Source organism: Notamacropus eugenii, chromosome 2 (assembly GCF_028372415.1).
Source record: "Notamacropus eugenii isolate mMacEug1 chromosome 2, mMacEug1.pri_v2, whole genome shotgun sequence".
In the NCBI taxonomy this organism is placed as follows: Eukaryota; Metazoa; Chordata; class Mammalia; order Diprotodontia; family Macropodidae; genus Notamacropus; species Notamacropus eugenii.
In genome coordinates, this window is record NC_092873.1 from 126,846,434 (window position 1) to 126,866,357 (window position 19,924).

Sequence of the window (19,924 nt, forward strand, 5' to 3'; positions counted from 1 at the left end):
AACTCTTTGTGAACTCATTTGGGGTTTTCTTGGCAAAGATACTGGAGTAGTTTGCCATTTTCTTCTCCAGTTCATTTTACAGATCAAGAAACTGAGGCAAACATAGTTAAGTGACCTGCCCAGAGTCACACAGCTACTAAGTTTCTGAGGTCAGATTTAAGCTTAGGAAGATGAGTCTATTCACACTCTATCCACTTCACCACCTGGTTGATTAATTGATTCAGTTAATCTTTCTTGCTCATTCTCGCTCAACAACAAAAGTATACATATATCTAGGAATTCAATTTGTTCTCCTCTTCTGTTCCAGATTCATTACTCTACCACTTTCTGGTTTTTCTCTAACTCTAATTAAATCAATACTACCTCTGCTTCTGGGAAGGGTGTGTCTATCATTATTAACTCTTCCAAGACTCCATTCAACATCGCTGTGCTTTTCTAGGCCAAGCCCCTCTCTGGCCATCACTTCCCAGTATTCATTTCCTCCTAGTAAAATGTAGGTTCCTTGAGGGTAGAAGCTATTGTTTTTGAAATTTACTTGCAGCTAGCAAACTTCCTGGCACATAGCAAACTTTTAATAAACTTCTTAAAAATCCATGTGTTCATTCAAAGTTAACAAGATCACATGCTGACTTTGACTTTGGACAGAGCTAAACGTTCCAAGTCAGTAGACTTTCTTAATGTGGATTAAGCAATGCTTAGACCTGTATTGAAATTCATCACTGATCTCAGAGACTTTTGCAAACTCATTTGGGAACCTCTGGTACTTTGTGACTCCACCCGTGAAACAGTTCTATAGAATTTATATCTCTTTATTCCTCTTTGGAAGGTAAAAAGAAGGAAAATAAGTTGTCCTGTGTAGTTCTCTGAGAATGCTAATTTTGGCAAGGAGATGGGTTCAAATCTTGTTTCAGCCACTAACTGCAAATGTGATATTGGGCAAATTACTTACCATTTCTGTATCTTGCCTTCCTTTAAAATAAGTGGTTGGTCTTGATCATTTTAAAGGGTCCTTCCACTTCCAAATTCCTGAACTCAAGATTTCAGTCATCATTCTGAATTAAATATTCCTTCAATACAATCATGTCCTAAGGGACCAAAGAAATGGTTCTTCTATGAGCAAATGTAAATTCTGGGTAAGTTTTTAGAAGTGAATATTGAAAGTTTAAAAAGCTTATTCAACTAATATCTTCTGAAACACAAGTTATACATTGCTTTTAAAAGTTTTATATGTTCCAGGCCTGACTGATCAATAATGATCCACCAAAACAAGGAGGTTATAAATCTGAACTTTGAAGTGCTGGATACTTAATATGAGGATGAAGAAAAATGTATTTGAAAACACGGATGAATAGAATGGTGAAAACTTACTTCTCTGGAAAGCTCTGTCTGATAAATCTCCAATCTCTTTCTACAATTTCACATTATTTTTACTTATTGTCAGTGGAAATGCATTTTTACAGATCTTGCTATGGCAAGTATAATCTTCTAGTGGTTCTGTATTCCTAAATTGTGGATTAATGGCTGCTCTCAAATAGTACTTCCCACCATTTACAGGTTTGCAGGTCAATAAGCATTTTCAAAATGCTCGGCAAGAAAATTTTTTATTAACTCCTATCAACCCAAAGGAATAGAAGCAGTAGCAGGGCTCTGTGTGGATAGCACCATCTACAAAATGACCCAGTAATTGAAAAGGCAATTCCCTTTGCAAGTTTACCCCTGCTTCTTGGATCTGTTGCTAAGCATTCCATGGGGCTCTGAAGAATTCAGGATAAACAGAAATAATGTAGTCCTTTATGTGGAAGAAAGGGTAGCATCTTCGGTAGAGTAAATGACCCATACTAGGCAAGAGAGAAATTCATGTGTGGCCACTGTTAAATAAGTTTGCTTATTCTATAGTATGGGTTCCATGCTGAGGTAAAATATAAAACAGATGGCAAGTTAGGAGATTGGATTTCATGTACTAGATACTAGATAACCACTTTCTGATCTTGGGAAGTATGTGTGGGGGTGATATAATGATAAAAATATATATTTGAACGGCAACTGTGTTTGCATTGGCAGGAGTTTGAATGAGAAAACTCCATTTACTAATGCAGATGGGAGCCTACTCTGCAATTTATGGTCTTTGAAAGTGGCCTGGAGAAACCAAGAAGTTATTCACTCACCAAGAGTCAAGGAACCAGTATATGCTAGGCTAGATGAAAGACTTGAACCCAAATCTTCCCAATAGAGGTCAACTCACTATCCATTAAGATTGCCTCTTCTGATTAAAATCATGTTTAAGAAAGTTTTTACTAGCATGCATATGTAGAATAGTTTGGATAGGGAAAATACTACAGATACAAAAACAAGCCAGGACTTGGTTGTAACCAGTAATCCAAACAGCAAGTGATGGAGGACTAGAACTAGGGTGCTGGCTTTGGAAAAGGATAGAAGGGGTAAGATTTAGAGGCTACACAGATATCTTTATTCATTGACATTTAATCATAAGGTCAAAGGTTTATGACTAAAAAGAGACCCTAGATGCCTTCAAATCCCCTTCCTTCAGATAAAACTGTGGCACAAATAGGTTAAGACATTTACCTAAGGTCACATAGAAAGTAATTGCTTCAGATGGGATTCAAATTCAAGCTTTACTGGCTCCAAGTCCAGAATTCCATCACCTAACTTTCTTCTATTTTCTTTTCCTATCTGTTATACAATAATTAACCAACAGATAAGTGTTTACCGAGTACCTGCTATAGCACTTGGCTAAATACTGGGGATACAAAGGCAAAAATGAAACATTTTCTACCATCAAGAATCTTTATTGTATGTATGCATAAAAGTATTCCTAAGATATACACAGGGTAATTTCTAATTGAACGGGGAGGCTAGAGAAGGTGATAAAAAACATTATTAGCCAATAATCCAATCAAGATGACATACCTAGGAAGCTAGATTTGGAAACCTTTCCTGATGCTTAGGAAGAAAAACAACTAGAAATACTAATTAGAAAACAAGGGGAAGAAACTCCAAAATTAAGGTGCTGCTGTCTACTACCCTATGAAAGGATTATATCCCCATCCAATATTTTTGTTTTATTGCTGACACATTGAGAGAAGTGAAGTGTTATTAAGACAGGAGATGCTTATAAAGAAATAAGAAAACTAGGATGGGAAAAATAGTAGATATGAGGGAATACTTTTCCCCCCAGTATATATTTTCAAAGTGGGGAAAAATGCAGCCTCAAAAAAATGTTTTAAACCACAAACTTCTTGGAGGAGTTGAGAGTTTATTTTTCATTCTTTTTTTTTTTTCCATAGGGAATCATGGTTAGTTCAGTGTGGTTTCTGGGTTCTTTCCTTTGGCCACAGATAAACATAAAGTAACAGGACCTTCTAGAGAAATTTTGACCTATTTGTATACAGACATACATATAGGAAACAGATGCCCTGACTTCAAGACCAGGATCCTAGAACCAGGTCAGGTTCTAGAAAAGAGAAATAAAACTTACACAAAAGAATCTTTTAGGGAAAGGGAGACAGCTCTATGCAGTGGAAAGAACCCTGGCTCTGGAGCCAGAGGAACTGGGTTCAACTACTATGTCTGATTATTTCTATCTATGAATCTTTGGGAAAGTCACTCAAATTCCTTGGGCCTCCGTTTCCTTATCTAGAAAATGAAGAGGTTAGGACTAGATGGTGTCTAAAGATGATTCTAGCTCTAGATTCATCCCTGTGGGTAATAAGGGCTATAGTTATAAAATCCATAGCTATACACTTCAAAGTGCCTATATTGACATACTACCAGTAGAAACAAGTTTAACCACCCTAATTACCAGGGAAAAAATCCTTTTCTGGAGGGGGAGGACTGAATCTTTATTGCATCCTATCTGTGTCAAGGATGATGTCTTGGTGTAGTGTCTAGGAATGAAGTGAGAACAAGTGTTTATAGAGCAGCCAGTAGCATCTCTCTCCCTAATTGTCCTGTCTGTCCTCTATGCTTACATAGTAGAAAGGGGTGCCTTCTTTTTGTGCTTTTGCTTTTCTTTCTTCCTCTTTATCTTCTGGCAGTGCTTCTCTGCCTGTACCAATGCATCTCTCCCTAACATTTTTTTCTGCCTGCTGTCTGTGACTCTGAGTTTGACTCTCTTCTGTCCTATCTGCCCTGTATGTATTCTAGCAGTGACAGTGGCATTGGGGAAAGAAAAGGGGACCCAGACAATTAGAGCGGATCCAACGGATATTTCTGTAAGCCTACAGACTCCTACAAATGAGCTGCAAGACTGATTTTAATAAAGTTCTACTTGTTTTTTCTGGTCACTTGATTCTCACATATGATTCCTCTTTTGCAATTTAGTTAAACTTGCTCATGGCCGCTGCACACTTTCCCATTGCCAGGTCTGTAGTGGGATTGAGTAATAACCAAAGGACATGCTGTGTACTCCACTAAATGGCATACAAGGTGAAGAGAAAAAGGGGAAGACCTTCCGCAAAATGAATGCCTCCTTCTTGTGGTGGATTTATGGAAGAATATGGATAGAAGTGGGACAAGATGGGCAGGCATAGATAGATTTGGATTTCTTTCATTCAAAGGAGTACTCATATTGATGAGACCCTAAATCTGTTGAAATATTGAAAAAGGTAGCATTAATGATACTTCAAATAATCGCATCTCCTAATTGGGTTCCAGTCCCTCTCTGAAAAGGATGCATTGACTATTTCTGCTTTCTTGCATTAGATTGTATAAACCTTTCTATTCTCATTCAGTTTTCTCCAGAGGTCTATCATATCTACCTTTTTCAGAATTCTGTTTACCTCCTTTACATCTTTCTTGTTTGTTCTGAGGTTAGATTTATCAAGTTCAGAGAAGGGAAGGTTGAGTTCCCCCCACTAGTATTGTTTTGCTGTTTACTTCTTCCTGTAGCTCCCTTAACTTCTCCTCTACAAATTTGGATGCAACACATTTGCTATCTATATCCATATCTATATCTATATCTATATCTATATCTATATCTATATCTATATCTGTATCTATATCTATATCTACATCTATATCTATATCTATATCTATCTATCTGTCTGTCTGTCTATCTATAGATAGATATATATCTATAGACGTATAGATGTATATGTATTATATATATGTATGTATGTATATGTTGCAATGATATTATTTGATTGTCTATGGTGCCTTTTAGCAAAATATAGTTTTCTTCCTTATCTCTTTTGCTTAGATCTATTTTTGCTTTTGCTTTGTCTGAGATTAGGATTGCTGCCCCTTCTTTTTTCTTTACTTCAGGTGAAGTACAAAATATTCCGCTGCAGCCTTTTATGTTTATCCTGTGTATATACTCCTGTTTCAAATGTGTTTCTCATAAACAACATATTGTATGACTACGATTTTTAATTCATTCTGCTAGCCACCTCTGTTTTACAGGAGAATTCATTCCATTCACATTCATAGTTATGATTATTATCTGTGTCTTTCCCTCCATCCTATTCCCTTTCCCTCATTTGTGCTCTTATTTCTACCTTTTCTCTTCCCCTCCTCAAAAGAGTTTTACTTATGATCACCATCCTTTTCAATTTTCCTTCCCTTCTAACTACTCCCTTCTTTTTCTTTGTCCTTTCCCCTCCTTAGATTTCTATATTAACTGAGTATGTCATTCCCTCCTTGAACCAAATCTGATGAGAGTAAAGCTCAAACAATGCTCACCTCCCTCCCTTCTTTCTCTCTACTGTAATATGTTTTATACCTCTTCGTGTGATGTAATTTGTCCTTTTCTGCCTCCTCCTTTCCTATTCTCCCTTCACATCCTTTAATTAAGCTTTGTCTCATCATGTTTCTTAATTTATACCCACATCCTCTGTGTATGAATATCCCTTTCAAATGTCATAATAAATATACAATTCTCAAGATTAAAAAGTATCATCCTCCCATATAGGAATGTAAACAGTTTGCCCATATTAAATAACAAGGTTTCCTCCCCCCCCCTTTTTTCCTGTTTACTTTCTTATGCCACTCTTGAGTCTTGTATTTGAAGAGCAAATTTTCTATTGAGTTCTGGCCTTTTCATCAGGAAGATTGGAAATCCTTTATCTCATTGAATATCCTTCTCCTTGCCTGAAAGATTATGTTCAGTTTTGCTAAATAATTGATCCTTGATTGTAGTTCAAGTTCTCTTGCCTTATGGAATAATATTCGAATCCCCTCTGGTCTTTTAATGTAGCAGCTGCCATGTCCTGTGTGATCCTGACTGTCATTCCTAGATATTTGAACTGTTTCTTTCTGTTTGCAGTATTTTCTCTTTGATCTGCTAATTCTGGAATTTTACAACAATATTCCTTGCATTTTCAATTTGGGATGTCTTTCAGGAGGTGATTGGTAGATTCTTTTGATGACTATTCTGCCCTCTGGATTTAGGACCTCAGGGCAGTTTTTCTTGATGATTTCCTAGAAGATCCTGTCCAGGTTCTTTATTTCATCATGACTTCCTAGTAGACCAATAATTCTTAGATTGTTTTTCCCCTGGATCTACTTTCCAGGTCAGTTGTTTTGCCAATGAGATATTTTACATTTTATTCTATTTTTTCATACTTTAGATGTTGTTTGATTGGTTCTTGATGCCTTGTAGAGTCATTAAATTTTGCCTGCTCAATTTTAATTTTTAACAAATTATTTTCTTCAGTTAGCTTTTGCACTTCCTTTTTCATTTGTCCAGTTGTTCCTTTGAAGGAGTTATTTTCTCCAATTAGGTTTTGTATCTCCTTATCCATTGGCCAACTTTACTTTTTAAGGAACTGTCTCTTCATTAAATTATTTCTTCATTTTTTCAATTGTATTTTTAAAATCATTAATCAATTTTTCTTCTACCTATCTAATTTAGCTTTTAAAATCCTTTAGTTCTTCCAAGAATGCTTTTTGAGCTTGAGACCAGTTTGTATTCCCTTTTGAGGTTTCAGATGTGGCTATACTGTCAATTTTCTCATCTTCTAAATTCATATTCTGATCTTCCCTGTTCCCATAATAAGACTCTAAGGTCTTTGGCTTTCTAATTTGCTTCTTGCTAATGATGATTGCCTTTTTCCTGACTTTTTAAAATGAATCTGCTTCTGGGGCACTTGGGGCTGTGTCCTATGTTTCTTGTACTGGGAGCTAGGAGACTGGTTACTGGCTTTGTGTGCTGTGGTCTCTCGTTCTTTCAGCTAGAAGCTATATAATGCTGCAACTGACCTGGTGCTGAGATGGCTGGTGTGTGTGAAGACTGAGGCCAGGTGAAGTCTATCTGAGTTTCCCCAGAGTTACACTTAAAGTTCTCAGTGTGAGGGGGTGATGGGTGGTCTGGCCTCTGGAGGTTTTCTCCTCCTCTATGACTGTGCTAGAGTAGGGCAGGTTCAGCAGTTGGTGGACCTCCATCTTCACTGGTGTCTGCCCATTTCCTCTGGCTGTATTAAAGCATGCCTGGGGTCCTGGTGTTGGTATTTCCTGGCTCCACTCCTCTGGGGCTCAAGATCTCCTGCTAGTCCATTGAAGTGAGGCTTGCTGGGATGTCTCCAGTTCTGCACTGGTCCTCTTCAACCACAGCAAGAGGCAAGAGACCCTTCCCTTTGATCTCATTAGTCTCCTGAGCTAAAATACTATTGTACCCCTTTTGCTGACCCCACTATTCCCAGTTTTCCTGGGGCAGTATTCTGGTTTTTTTCAAGGTCAACAAGGGCACTTACTTGGCTCCCAGAAGTTCTAGTAGGTGACTTCAAACACTCAGTCTGTGGGCTGATAGCCAAAGGAACAGCTTCTGTTACTGTTGCAGGACCCCACTTCTCTCTCACCCAGCTCTGCTTGACTCCTGTCCTGTGCTGAGAAGTTTTGGAATTGCAGCTGATGACTCAGACCACCCAGAGCCATTCCCACTCTGCTATGGCCAGTCTGTGCTGGCATTCTCTGATCTCCCAACCTGGTGTAATAGATCATTCCTGTCGATCTTTTAAGTTGTCCTGTGCTGGAAATCTGCCGCACTCTGTCTCCTAATGAATTCTGCACTCTAAAATTTGTTCAGATTCACTTTTTAGAGGTATCTGAAGGAATTTGTGGAAGAGCTTAGGTGAGTCCCTGCTTTCACTTTGCCGTCTTGGCTCTGTACCCCTAAGTTTATGTTTTTTCCAGAGACAGATGACAGTTACAGGTATACAATGTACAAGTTGGTTTCCTTAATGAAAGAAAAGGTGAAATCATTGGACTAATCAATTTCTGTTCTGCAGTTTATGAAGGGAAATTAAGTATTTCATGAATGAATGGAAGAGTTCCTTCATTTAAAAGAAAAAGTAAAAAAGCAAAGTAATTCAAGGAGGCAAAAAAAAAATGTAAAGTGTATCAGGAAAGAGGAGGTTGTATGAAACATGCAAAAGAGAAAAAGTGAAAGAAGCACGCTAAAATATTGGTGCCATGTAGTAGATATGAGATTCTCTTACCAGAAGATGGGACTAGATATTCTGAAGAGGAAGGAGCTTATGGTGTTTCATAAAATGATGATCAGGACCCACTAATATCATCAGGAGGGCAGACATTTATTACTGGTCACATAAAAAAAAGAATAAAAGCCCTGCTGAGGGGTTCAGGGACAGTTTATGTTGAATTTGTATAAGTAAACAGAAGATGTGTGGCATTATCTATTTGGGATAATGATAGGTACCAACAACATGTGTAGTCCTAAATTCTTTTCAGAACTTGTCCTATCTCATTAACAGTCTTCAGATGTTTGCTCCTAGATATCCTATAGGCATCCTATGGACATCTCAAGCTCAGTATGTCCCAAATAGAATTATTTTCCCCCCTTCCCCCATATATCCCCTTGTTCATGTCTTTCTTATTTCTATTGAAGGTATCACCTTTCTCCCCAGCACCCAGGTACCTAAACTAACCTTTACTTCTGATTTTTCTCCTTCCCTCACCCTCCAAGTATAATCAATTGCCATGCCTTATTAATTCCAAAGTCACAACATCTCTGATATCTATTCCATTTTCTCTATTTACATTTCCACCACCACAGTTCAGATCTTTATCATGTCTCTTATGTGCTACTACAATAGCTTTCTAATTGATTCCTTAACCTCTGGTCTCTTTTTTCTTCTATTCTTCTATCAAATAAAATGCTAGGATAATATTCCTGAGGCACAGGTCTGACAATGTGACTCCCCTACTGAAAAACCTTCAGTGTCTCTCCATGGTTAAAATATAAGTTTCTTTGCCTGATATTTAAGGTGCTAAAATTCAGTCCCTACTTGATGTCCCAGCCTTATTTTATGCTACTCTCCTTCACAAATCCAATGTTTCCATAAAAACTGGACAGCTAGCTCTTCCTCAAATTTGCTTCCTCACCTCTGTGTATTCAACAGAGTATTCATTGTGTCTGGAACACATTCTCTTATCTCTGTCTCTCAGAATCATCATCTTCAAAATTGAGATCAGAAGCTTCTCTTCTGAGAAGCTTTTTCTTCTTTCTCTACTTAGTGGTGCCCTCTTCCTCCTTAATTTTCCTTGTATTCTATTTGTGTGTGCCCTTAGGAGTTTGAAAGATCCTTAAGGACATGAACTGTCATATTTATTTTTTGTATCCCTAGCATTTGGCACAGATCATCACAAATTTGTTGTTGTTCAGTTATTTCAATTGTGTCTTTCTTTTAGTGACCCATTTGAGGTTTTCTTGGCAAAGATGCTGGACTTATTTGCCATTTCTTTCTCAAGCTCATTTTTCGGTTGAGGGAACTAAGGCAAACAGGGTTAAGTGAATTGCTCAGGGTCACACAGCTTGTAAGGAAGATGAGTTCCTGACTTTAAGCCTGGCACTCTATCCACTGAGCTGTCTAGCAGCCCCACATAGCAGATCCTTAATGGACGTACGTTCAGTTTGTTGTAGAATAAAGGCAAGGATTACTTGTAAATCCTAGACTTTCTTCTCCTACCTATTGCTGCACCCTAAGAAACACTTGACCTTTCAATACACTCATCTAATGAACCCTCCTATAAGTGTTCTTTACTCTAATTAGAAAAGAACTCTTTAATAGCAGAGATAGTTTCCATTTTCTAATTATACCTCTGGTTTTTAACATAATGCCTGGCATATAGTATGCACTTAAGAACTGTCTTTCCATTTCATTTGCAGATCTGATCACCAGGAAGAACAATGCATACCATCAGAGGAAGACATAACATTTCTGCATCTGCTTCTGCATCTAAAATCTCCAAAATAAATATGCAATGGCCTCAGACCATGAAAGAACTCAAAAAGGATTTTGAAAATCAAGTAAGAGAGGTGGAGGGAAAATTGGGAAGAGAAATGAGAGTGATGCAAGAAAATGCAAGAAAAATGAGCTAACAGCTTGCTAAAGAAGACTAAAAAAATGTTGAAGAAACTAACCCCTTTAAAATGAGACTAAGTCAAGGGGCAAAAGAGGCCCAAAAAGCCAATGGGGATAAGAATGCTTTAAAGAGCAGAATTAGCCAAATGAAAAAGGAGGTTCTAAAGCTCACTGAAGAAAATAGTTTTTAAAAATTAGAATGGCACAGATGGAAGCTAATGACTTTATGAGAAACCAAGAAATTACAAAACAAAACCAAAAGAATGAAAAAATAGAAGTCAATATGAAATGTCTCATTGGAAAAAACAATTGACCTGAAAAATAGATCAAAGAGAGACAATTTAAAAATTATGGAACTACCTGAAAGCCCTGAAAGAGCCTAGATATCATCTTTCATGAAATTATTAAGGAAAACTGCCCTGATATTCTGGGACTAGAGGGTAAAATAAATATTGAAGGAATTCACTGATCAACTCCTGAAAGAGATCCAAAAAGAAAAACTCCTAGGAATATCATAGCCAAATTCCAGAGTTCCTAGGTCAAGGAGAAAATATTGCAAGCAGCCAGAAAGAAACAATTTGAGTATTATGGAAATACATTCAGGATAAACAGGACTTGGAAGCTTCTACATTAAAGGATCAAAAGGCTTGGAATATGAAATTTCAGAAATCAAAGGAACTAGGACTAAAATCAAGAATCACCTACCCAGCAAAACTGAGCATAATACTTCAATGGAAAAAAAATGGTCATTTAATGAAATAGAGGACTTACAAGCATTCTTGATGAAAAGACCAGAGCTGAATAGAAACTTTGACTTTGAAACACAAGAATCAAGAGAAGAATGAAAAGGAAAATAGGAAAGAGAAATCATAAGGGACTTACTAAAGTTGAACTGTTTACATTCCTCCATGGAAAGACAATATTTGTAACTCTTGAAACTTTTCTCAGTATTTGCATAGTTAGAGGTATTATATAGATATAGACAGAGGGCACAGGGTGAGTTGAATAGGAAGGGATGATATCTAAACAAATAAAATTAAGGGGTGAGAAGAATATATTGGGAGGATAGAGAGAGAAATGGAATGGAGCAAATTATCTCTCATAAAAGAGGCAAAAAAAAGCTTTTTCAATGAAGGGGAAAAGCGGGGAGGTGAGAGGGAAAAAGTGAAGCTTACTTTCATCACATTTGGCTTAGGGAGAGAATAACATGCACACTCAATTAGGTATGGAGATCTATCTTACACTACAGGAAAGTAAGGGAAAAAGGGATAAGTGGGGTGTGGGGATGATAGAAGGGTGGACAAATGGGAGGAGGGAGTAATTAGAAGTAGACACTTTAGGGGAGGGACAAGGTCAAAAAAGAGAATAGAATAAATGAGGTTAGTATAGAATGGAGAGAAATATAGTTAGTCTTTCACAACATGACTATTATGGAAGTCTTTTGCAAAACTATATATATAGATATAGATATATCTATAGATATAGATAGATAGAGAGATAGATGATAGATAGATAGATAGATAGATAGATAGATAGATAGATAGATAGATAGAGTCTGCATTGAATTGTTTGCCTTCTCAGTGGGGATGGGTGGGGAGGCAGGAAGGGAGAGGAGTTGGAACTCAAAGTTTTAGGAACAAATATTGAGAATTGTTTTTACATGCAACTGGGAAATAAGAAATACAGGTAATGGGGTATAGAAATTTATCTTGCCCTACAAGAAAAGAGAGAAGATGGTGATAAGGGAAGGGAGGGGTGTGATACAAGAGTGGAGAGATTGGGGGAAGCATAATCAAAATGCCTGGTGTTTGGGGGTGGAGGAAGGGATGAGATGGGGAGAAAATTTGTTATTCAAAATCTTGTAGAAATGAATGTTGAAAACTAAAAATAAATAAATATTTTTTTAAAAAAAGTAAACAAAAAAAGAAAAGAAAAGACAAATACAAAAATAGAATTGGGGACAATTAGTTGAGGATACATTTTTTAAAAACAGACTTGATCCTATCAACTATCACATGTAACTCATAATTTGCTACGGATACAATAAATGATAAGAACAACAAAGAGAACTTAAAAAAACTATAAGGAGTAAGTTGACAATCAAATTAGGATTAGTATTAATGTTTTGGGGAATATAGGATGGTGACAAAAATATAATAATGCAGACAAAACTAAGGAAAATATATATCAAAACAACCCTGGGTTTCACCTCACAGAGTATAAATAGACAAAATGTTAATATAAAGAAATAATCAATATTGGAGATATTGTGAAATTAGTAGTATACTATTGAACTGTTGGTGGAGCTGTGAAGTAGCTCATCCATAATGGAAATAAGTTTGAAATAAGAAGATATTGACTATTATGTTCATACCCTTTTATTCAGCACTCTATTCATCACACACACACACACACACACACACACACACACACACACACACACACACACACATGCTCCCCCTGAACTTATACTAATAGACTGGATCAGACTCAGCTGAGAGTTGCACTTAATGCTCTGACTATCAGTCTCAATTTTGATCCATTTTCTCAATTTCTTTAAGTAAAATGTAAAAAGATTGGGCATAAGGATTGAAAAAAAGAGTTTCAAAAGTATTTTAAATAATTTTTTGCTCTCCCTTACGAGGGTATTAGTCAGGCAGACGTATAATAAACTGCATCAAGTCCAAAGTAAGAGAAGGTAATTTTACATATGTATGTATATATACACACATGCATATGCACATATGTAATATACACATGAATATATATACACATGTTATCTGTGTATAGCATTCAAGGACCAAACAAAATAAATGTAATTTCTTTTCCCAATAATTTCCCTTTAAATTCTCAAATATAGCTATCATCCCCTAAGTCTTTCCCAGACTAAATATGTCCAATTGTTGCAAAAGATCCTCATCTACCTTATTATTGCTTCTTTTTAATGTCTTCCATGAAATGTCATATCTAAAAAATAGTTCATTCCTGACCAAGCAGCATATAGGGGTACTTTCATCTCCTTATTTGTGGGTGCTTTGATTCTCTTAATGCATCCTAAAAATGAAAATGGGAGAGCATAGGATATCTATCAGTATTGTTACATGCTGCCTTTGATGAAGAGGTAAGTATAGATGTAGATATACTAGGACAGGAAGTGCTACTTTTGAAGAAAGGGCTTTGTATAGTTATACACTTACACAAATAGATGCGTATATATGATATATATATATATATACACATACATATACATGAGGATACACATATATATGTATATATACATATATAAGCATACATATTTGTGTGTATGTACTTAAACACACTATATATGTACATAGAATATATATGTGTACACATACATACATGTATATGTGTACTTGTGGGCATATACATACATCTATATATACATCTCTCTTTCTCTGTCTCTGTCTGCGGAAAAGTAGTCAGTGGTTTCTATGACTATAAAACCTCTTCTGCAAAGACAGCACTTAACACTGATAACTATTCTATGCTCCCCCATCTTGATTTTTGGGATTTATTAGGAGAGTCACAGTCTCTATGCATAAAGAGATAATAGTCCCTTCATACTCCTCCATAAGATGCAGAACATCCATAGATGAGGAATATTGGAAAGAACTGGAGATATTTAATTTGAAGTAAAGAAGACTTAAAGAGCAGGTGACCCTTGTGTTTGAGTATTTAAAAGGCTATTACAGGGAAAAAGGATTAAACTTCATTTGTTTTGCTTCTGAATGTAGACCCAGGAATAAAATGGGTGGAAATTGCAAAGCAGTCACTTTTTACATCTGGAAGCAAAAACAAACAAAAACTCAAAAACCAAACTTCCAAACGATTTAGAGCTTTCTGAAAATGGAAAGGGTTGTCCAAGGAGACAGTTGTTTCACCTTCAATGAAAGTCTTAGAGCAAAAGCTAGATGACCAGTTCTTAGTTATGTTGTAGAAGGGATTTTATTCTGGCTATCAGTTGGAGTAGATGGCTACTAACATCCCTTTCAAAGCTATAATTCTGTATATTTCCTTTAAAGTGATATATACACATTTCCTTTTGGGGAGCTTTTAGGTGACAGAACACTCACTTGGAATCAGGAAAATCTGACCTGAATTCAAACCTCAGACACTTAGGAACTATGTGACTTTGGGCAAGTCACAACCCATTTGCCTCAATATCATATAGAATAAAAATCATAATAGTACCTGCTTCCCAGGATTGATGTGAAAATCAAAGAAGACAAAAATTACAAAGCAGTTAGCACAGTGTCTAGTTTATAGTAAGCACCATAGAAATGTTAGCTATCACAGGCATCCCTCAGAGATATTGTGAGTTTGGTTCCAGACTACCACAATAAAGTGAATGCTAAAATAAAGTGAGTAACACATTTTTTTTTTATTTCCCAGTGCATATAAAAAGTTATGTTTACACTATACTCCAGTCTATTAAATGTGCAATAGCATTATCTCTAAAACAACAATATACACTCCTTAATTAAAAAATATTTTATCGCTAAAATACTAACAATTAATGGAGCCTTTAGCTATCCATAATCTTTTTGCTGGTGGAAGGTCTGTCCTTGATGTTGCGGCTGCTGACTGATCAGGATGGTGGTTTCTGAAGGCTGGGACGGCTGTGGCAATTTCTTAAAATGAGACAACAATTAAATTTGCTATATCAATTGAATCTTTCTTTTACAAAAGATTTCTCTGTAGCATGTGATGCTCTTTGATAGCATTTTACACACTGTAGAACTTATTTCAAAATTGGAGTCAGTCGTCTCAAGCCCTGCCTCTGCTTTTTATGTTTTGAGTTTTCTTCAATATTGTTGTTTCTCAAAGGATAGGGAGGGAGAGAGATGGGGGAACAGCTGGTCACTGGAGCAGTCAGAACACATACATTTATCAATTGTTTGCCATCTTTTATGGGTGCTATTCAGGGTTCCCCAAAACAATTAAAATAGTAACATCAAAGATCACTGACTGCAGATAACCATAACAGATACAATAATGATGAAAAAGTTTGAAATATTTCAAGAATTATCAAAATGTGACACAGAGACATTGTCAACACGTTGTAAAAATGGAGTTGATAGACTTGCTCAATACTGTTTTGCCACAAATCTTTAGTTGTAAAAAAATCTAATATCTGTGAAGTGCAATAAAGGAAAACATCTGTACTATTACTGTTTCTTTTAACAGAGAAAAAATAGCTACATGAAACAAAAAGACAAAATGACCACATTTGTCAGTGCAATTAAAATTTTGTACCCATAGTCCCTCACCTAGGAAATATGTTCTAGTGTCTGAATTTCAGGACTTTGATTAGTCATCACAATAAATTTGACTTCAGCTTCTTTTTAGTCTCTGTGTATCTTGTTTTCCTGGCTCTGTTTACTTCACTATGCTTTGATTCAGAGAGCGAACACACACACACACACACACACACACACACACATTAAATGAAATGATTCTTTTACTGGTCTGATGGGTTTCAATACTCCAGTGATTGAGAGAAATATAATCTTTGACGGGTTGGAGGAGGATTATTCCATGTTTCTCTCTGTTCTGCAAAATTCCACCTGAGAATTGTCACTGTCTTATTTTAAACAGCCAAGATTGGACACAAGGGGACAGTGAAACACTGCAAAGTAAACTCCAGGTTTTCCTCTACAATGATGATCTTAGCTCAGAAGAATATATTATGGGATCTGCCTATATAGGGACACAAGGATGCTCCTCTCCAATAGGGCTACTATCTTGGACATGCCTGATAAGTACTACTATGGTAGTGACTAACAAAAAAAAAAGAGAAATTTTCCATGGCTAAGAAAAGGAGGCAAGTCAGGAAGCAGGAAATTCATGGCTTCTTTGTGCCAAAACAGTTCTTCTAGTAAAGGGAAAAGTCAGAAAGTCACAAACTTGTGATTCATGCTTTCTCTGTATGAAATATATTGACTGTAACAGAAATAGAAATAAAGAGCTGAGGAAAACATTTTGGCACTGAGTTACTGGTAATTATTTTTGTAATATTAGATCGGATTTCTTCTATCTCTACAGTTATCCACTCCTACCCCCATATATGTCCTCATCAATTTGCACTTAATAAAGTACTGTGTGGGCTGGATGTGTTTAATAAGTACGTATTCAATCTAAGCTTCTGTTTAACTATAGGAGTATTCCACCAAGTTCCCTAACTCCCACTCCCTCAACTCCTGTTAGTTCCCTACATCAGTATACCCATAAAAGTATATCTATGTGCTCTGAGGTCTCTTGACTAGGGGTATGGTTTAGGGGAGCTGAGATTACTAAACTTAAGTGGGTGGTCCTAGAGTCCTAAACAGTATGTAAGGCTAATTATTTTTATACTCATCCTTTGATTTCATTGGTATAAAGAATTTACATTGAGGAAAATCTCTCTACTGATGCTTAACAACTTACAATGTTGTAGAAGTTCTCTGGGCACTGAGAGTTTGTCATACTATCTGTGTGTGTGTGTGTGTGTGTGTGTGTGTGTGTCCAGATCTTCTTGATTTAGAAACTCAAACCAGTTTTAATATTAAAATTTCAAAATTAGCTTAGCTAACTTTAAGAGTTTTATTTATTTATTTGTCTGTTTGTTTTCAGGAGGAGTCCCTTTTCACAGAGACCTCACCATGGAGAGATTAAAAGTCTACTTCCAAGTATTGTTTAGGTGCACAAAGAATGTAGCTGTTCAGAGCTTGTATATTTTCCTACTTCCATCAACTCCCGATTAGTTAGGAAAATAATGAACTCAGGAAGCTACATGGTTTACCTCTGTAAAGAGAATGCCTGTGTACTCGGAAAAGGGCAAGGTGTTCACTACTGACTGCAATAAGCATGAGTTGCTCTTAAGATAAACCTGTCTCTCTGTTCAAAATATGGAATTTATATATGAAATGAAGTCAAACAATGTGAGCCCTAAAATATTCCTTCATGGAAACTGATTTGGAATGAAGACAGCAGAAAGAGGAGAACAAAACATATTGACTACAATAATGCAAGTATAAAGAACACTAAAAGCCTGCTGAATTCATATTAACTGTAATGATCCAGATACAGAAAAGAAACCACACCTACTGCAGAGAGAAGGGAATGAGGGAACACAATACTGGTTATGCTGTCAGACATACTATTTTTTTTTTTTTTTTGCTTACCTGTTTTCATTGCTAACAGGAAGGGTTTGAAGGGGAAAGCATATAGCAAGCAACAAAGCCATTTGACTTGTTTGAGCTTGAGGTCTTCTCTAGAACCAGATTTATGACCTTATGGCTTTGGTTTAAAAAGCAAAAGACACTAGAACATATATACATACATATATATATATATATATATGTATGTATATACATTCTTTTCCACATTTTCCTCATGAGGTTGGACAACCTGTATTTTTAGACACTGAACATATATGTAGGGTAGAGGAAGGGAAAATTTCCAAAATTTACTTGGGAATAAATACTAGAATAATATATTTTTTTAAATTGCAGTATATGAGCTTGTCCCATATTGAATTTTCCAAACCCAATTTTCTAGATTCCACATCATTTAATATTTTGCATTTTGAGTGGTGTCACCCTTGAAACAATCTTGTCTTGGGAATTCTGAAGAAATTATCTGCAATAACAGTGAAATTTTTTCCTTCCCATCCTGCAATATGTTGTTTCCCAAGACACTCAACACACCTGCCAATTAGCCTATGCCATGAATCATTAAATCCTATTGCACAGAAACCAGTTTCAGAAAATATTTATGAAGCAACCAAGTACAGTCGAGGGCTGTCTATTTTTCTCACCTTCTTTCTCTTTTTCTCTTTTCCTGTCTTTAATATAATTTCCTTTCTACTTTCTCTTCCTTTTCCTATTCTTTCCCCCATATTAGTTCCCTCTCCTCCATTATCTTCATTAAGCATTTGTCATCAAATGTCTTGTCCTATGTCCAACATGGATCCATTCAGCTGACATTTATTAATTATCTATTTGCAAGATAATGTCTGAGATGCTTGGGTGGGCAAAGATTAGATAAAACAAAATATCTGCCCTTGTAGAACTTACAGTCTCATGACATCCTGGGTATAGTAGGTTTGGAATCAGAGAATCTAGGTTCAAAATTGGTAATTACACTTGGGTAACCTTGGGGATGTCATTTAATACCTTGAAGTTGGATTAAAAGACTTTTGACATCAATCAGTCAATGTCAATAAGCATTTATTACGTCTAATACATGATAGCCACTGGGGATACAAAGACAAAAGAAAAGAAATAATCTCTGCTAAGTATCTAAGATATAATGATATTTCCCTTTACCCCCAATCAGTATTTGTTGACCTAGGAAACTTTCTTAAAGATTGATTTTTCTTCTCAGTAGAAGTACAAAGATTATAAAAGCATGCATTTGCACTCTGTTCTTCCCTGTTAGACATGATTCATACACACACACACACACACATAAATATATACATATATGTATATATACACATTTTCCAATTTTAAGTGAACTCATGGAATAAGTGACAACAACATCTGGGACCAGGGTGAAAGTAACAGATTTGGAATGAGATTCTGGGTTTCAGTCCTAGATCTGCCACTTGCTCTACCTGTGGGACACTGACTAAATTATTTCACATCCTTCTTTCTCATTTTCTTCAGACGTGAAATGAGGTTATTGGATTCATCATTAGATGACTAGGATTTAACTGACTCTAAATGCTATGATTTCAAATAAGAGTCTTTCTAAACCCAAAGTATCACCTTAAGGGTCAGTTACCATTATATTACTGGACTATTTATTGTTTTTTGCTGTTTTTCCTTTCTTTTTATTTGGAAGGATAGTCCCCAAAGAAAATCTTCCTGTTCCTTGCCCAGTTGTGACTTATCTTTTCCCTTCTCCTAAAATGTCTGTATCCTTCAAATACAGTAAATTTTCTTTCATTCTTTCCATAGGCAACAATGAAATCTTTTTCTCTCCTACTCCTGACTTCTTCTAGCTATGACTGAAACCTGGCTTCCCCAGATGACAGTGTCCTTTAACATCCTTTCCAATATTAGTCTCACCTTCACTTATTCTCCTTGGCTTCGATCAAGTTTGGGAAGCTGGAATACTTGTTACTTCCCATTGTCACTTACAGGTTCTTCCCCTTCCTCCATCCCTCAGTAACTTACCCTCTCTTTTTCTGAAGTTCATGAGAATACTATCTACCATCCAATCAAAATCCTGGTAGCTGTTCTTTACCCCCTTGTAATTCCCCTCACTTCCTCAGTGAGTTCAATGCCTGGTTTACAAATTTCCTCTCTTCCTCAACTCCTGCTCTCATACTAGATGACTTCAACTTATATATTGATTCTCCCTCAAATACCTTAACCACTCAGTTCTTCAACCTTCTTTTCTCCTATAAGCACTCCTTCACTCCACCTCAGCCACACACAAAGATGGTCATCCCCTTTTTCTTCCAATCATTTACAAACATAGCACCTCTGTGTTGAAGAATTCTGAAATCATCTTATTGGCTTTTCACCTCTCATTGCCTTCCCCTAAAAAACCCTACTCTGTGTTTGCCCCTC

General features: G+C 36.3%; 1 protein-coding gene across 2 annotated transcripts in view; it reads right to left on the reverse strand.

Moving 5' to 3' along the window:
- Positions 1-949: 949 nt before the first annotated feature.
- KHDRBS2 (KH RNA binding domain containing, signal transduction associated 2) overlaps positions 950-19,924 on the reverse strand; it is a 926,489-nt gene continuing 907,514 nt past the window's right edge. For both annotated transcript variants that reach the window (XR_011974335.1, XR_011974338.1), the window contains one exon: positions 950-1,085. The gene's annotated coding sequence lies outside the window, so the exon portion shown is untranslated. The remainder of the gene's footprint in view (positions 1,086-19,924) is intronic.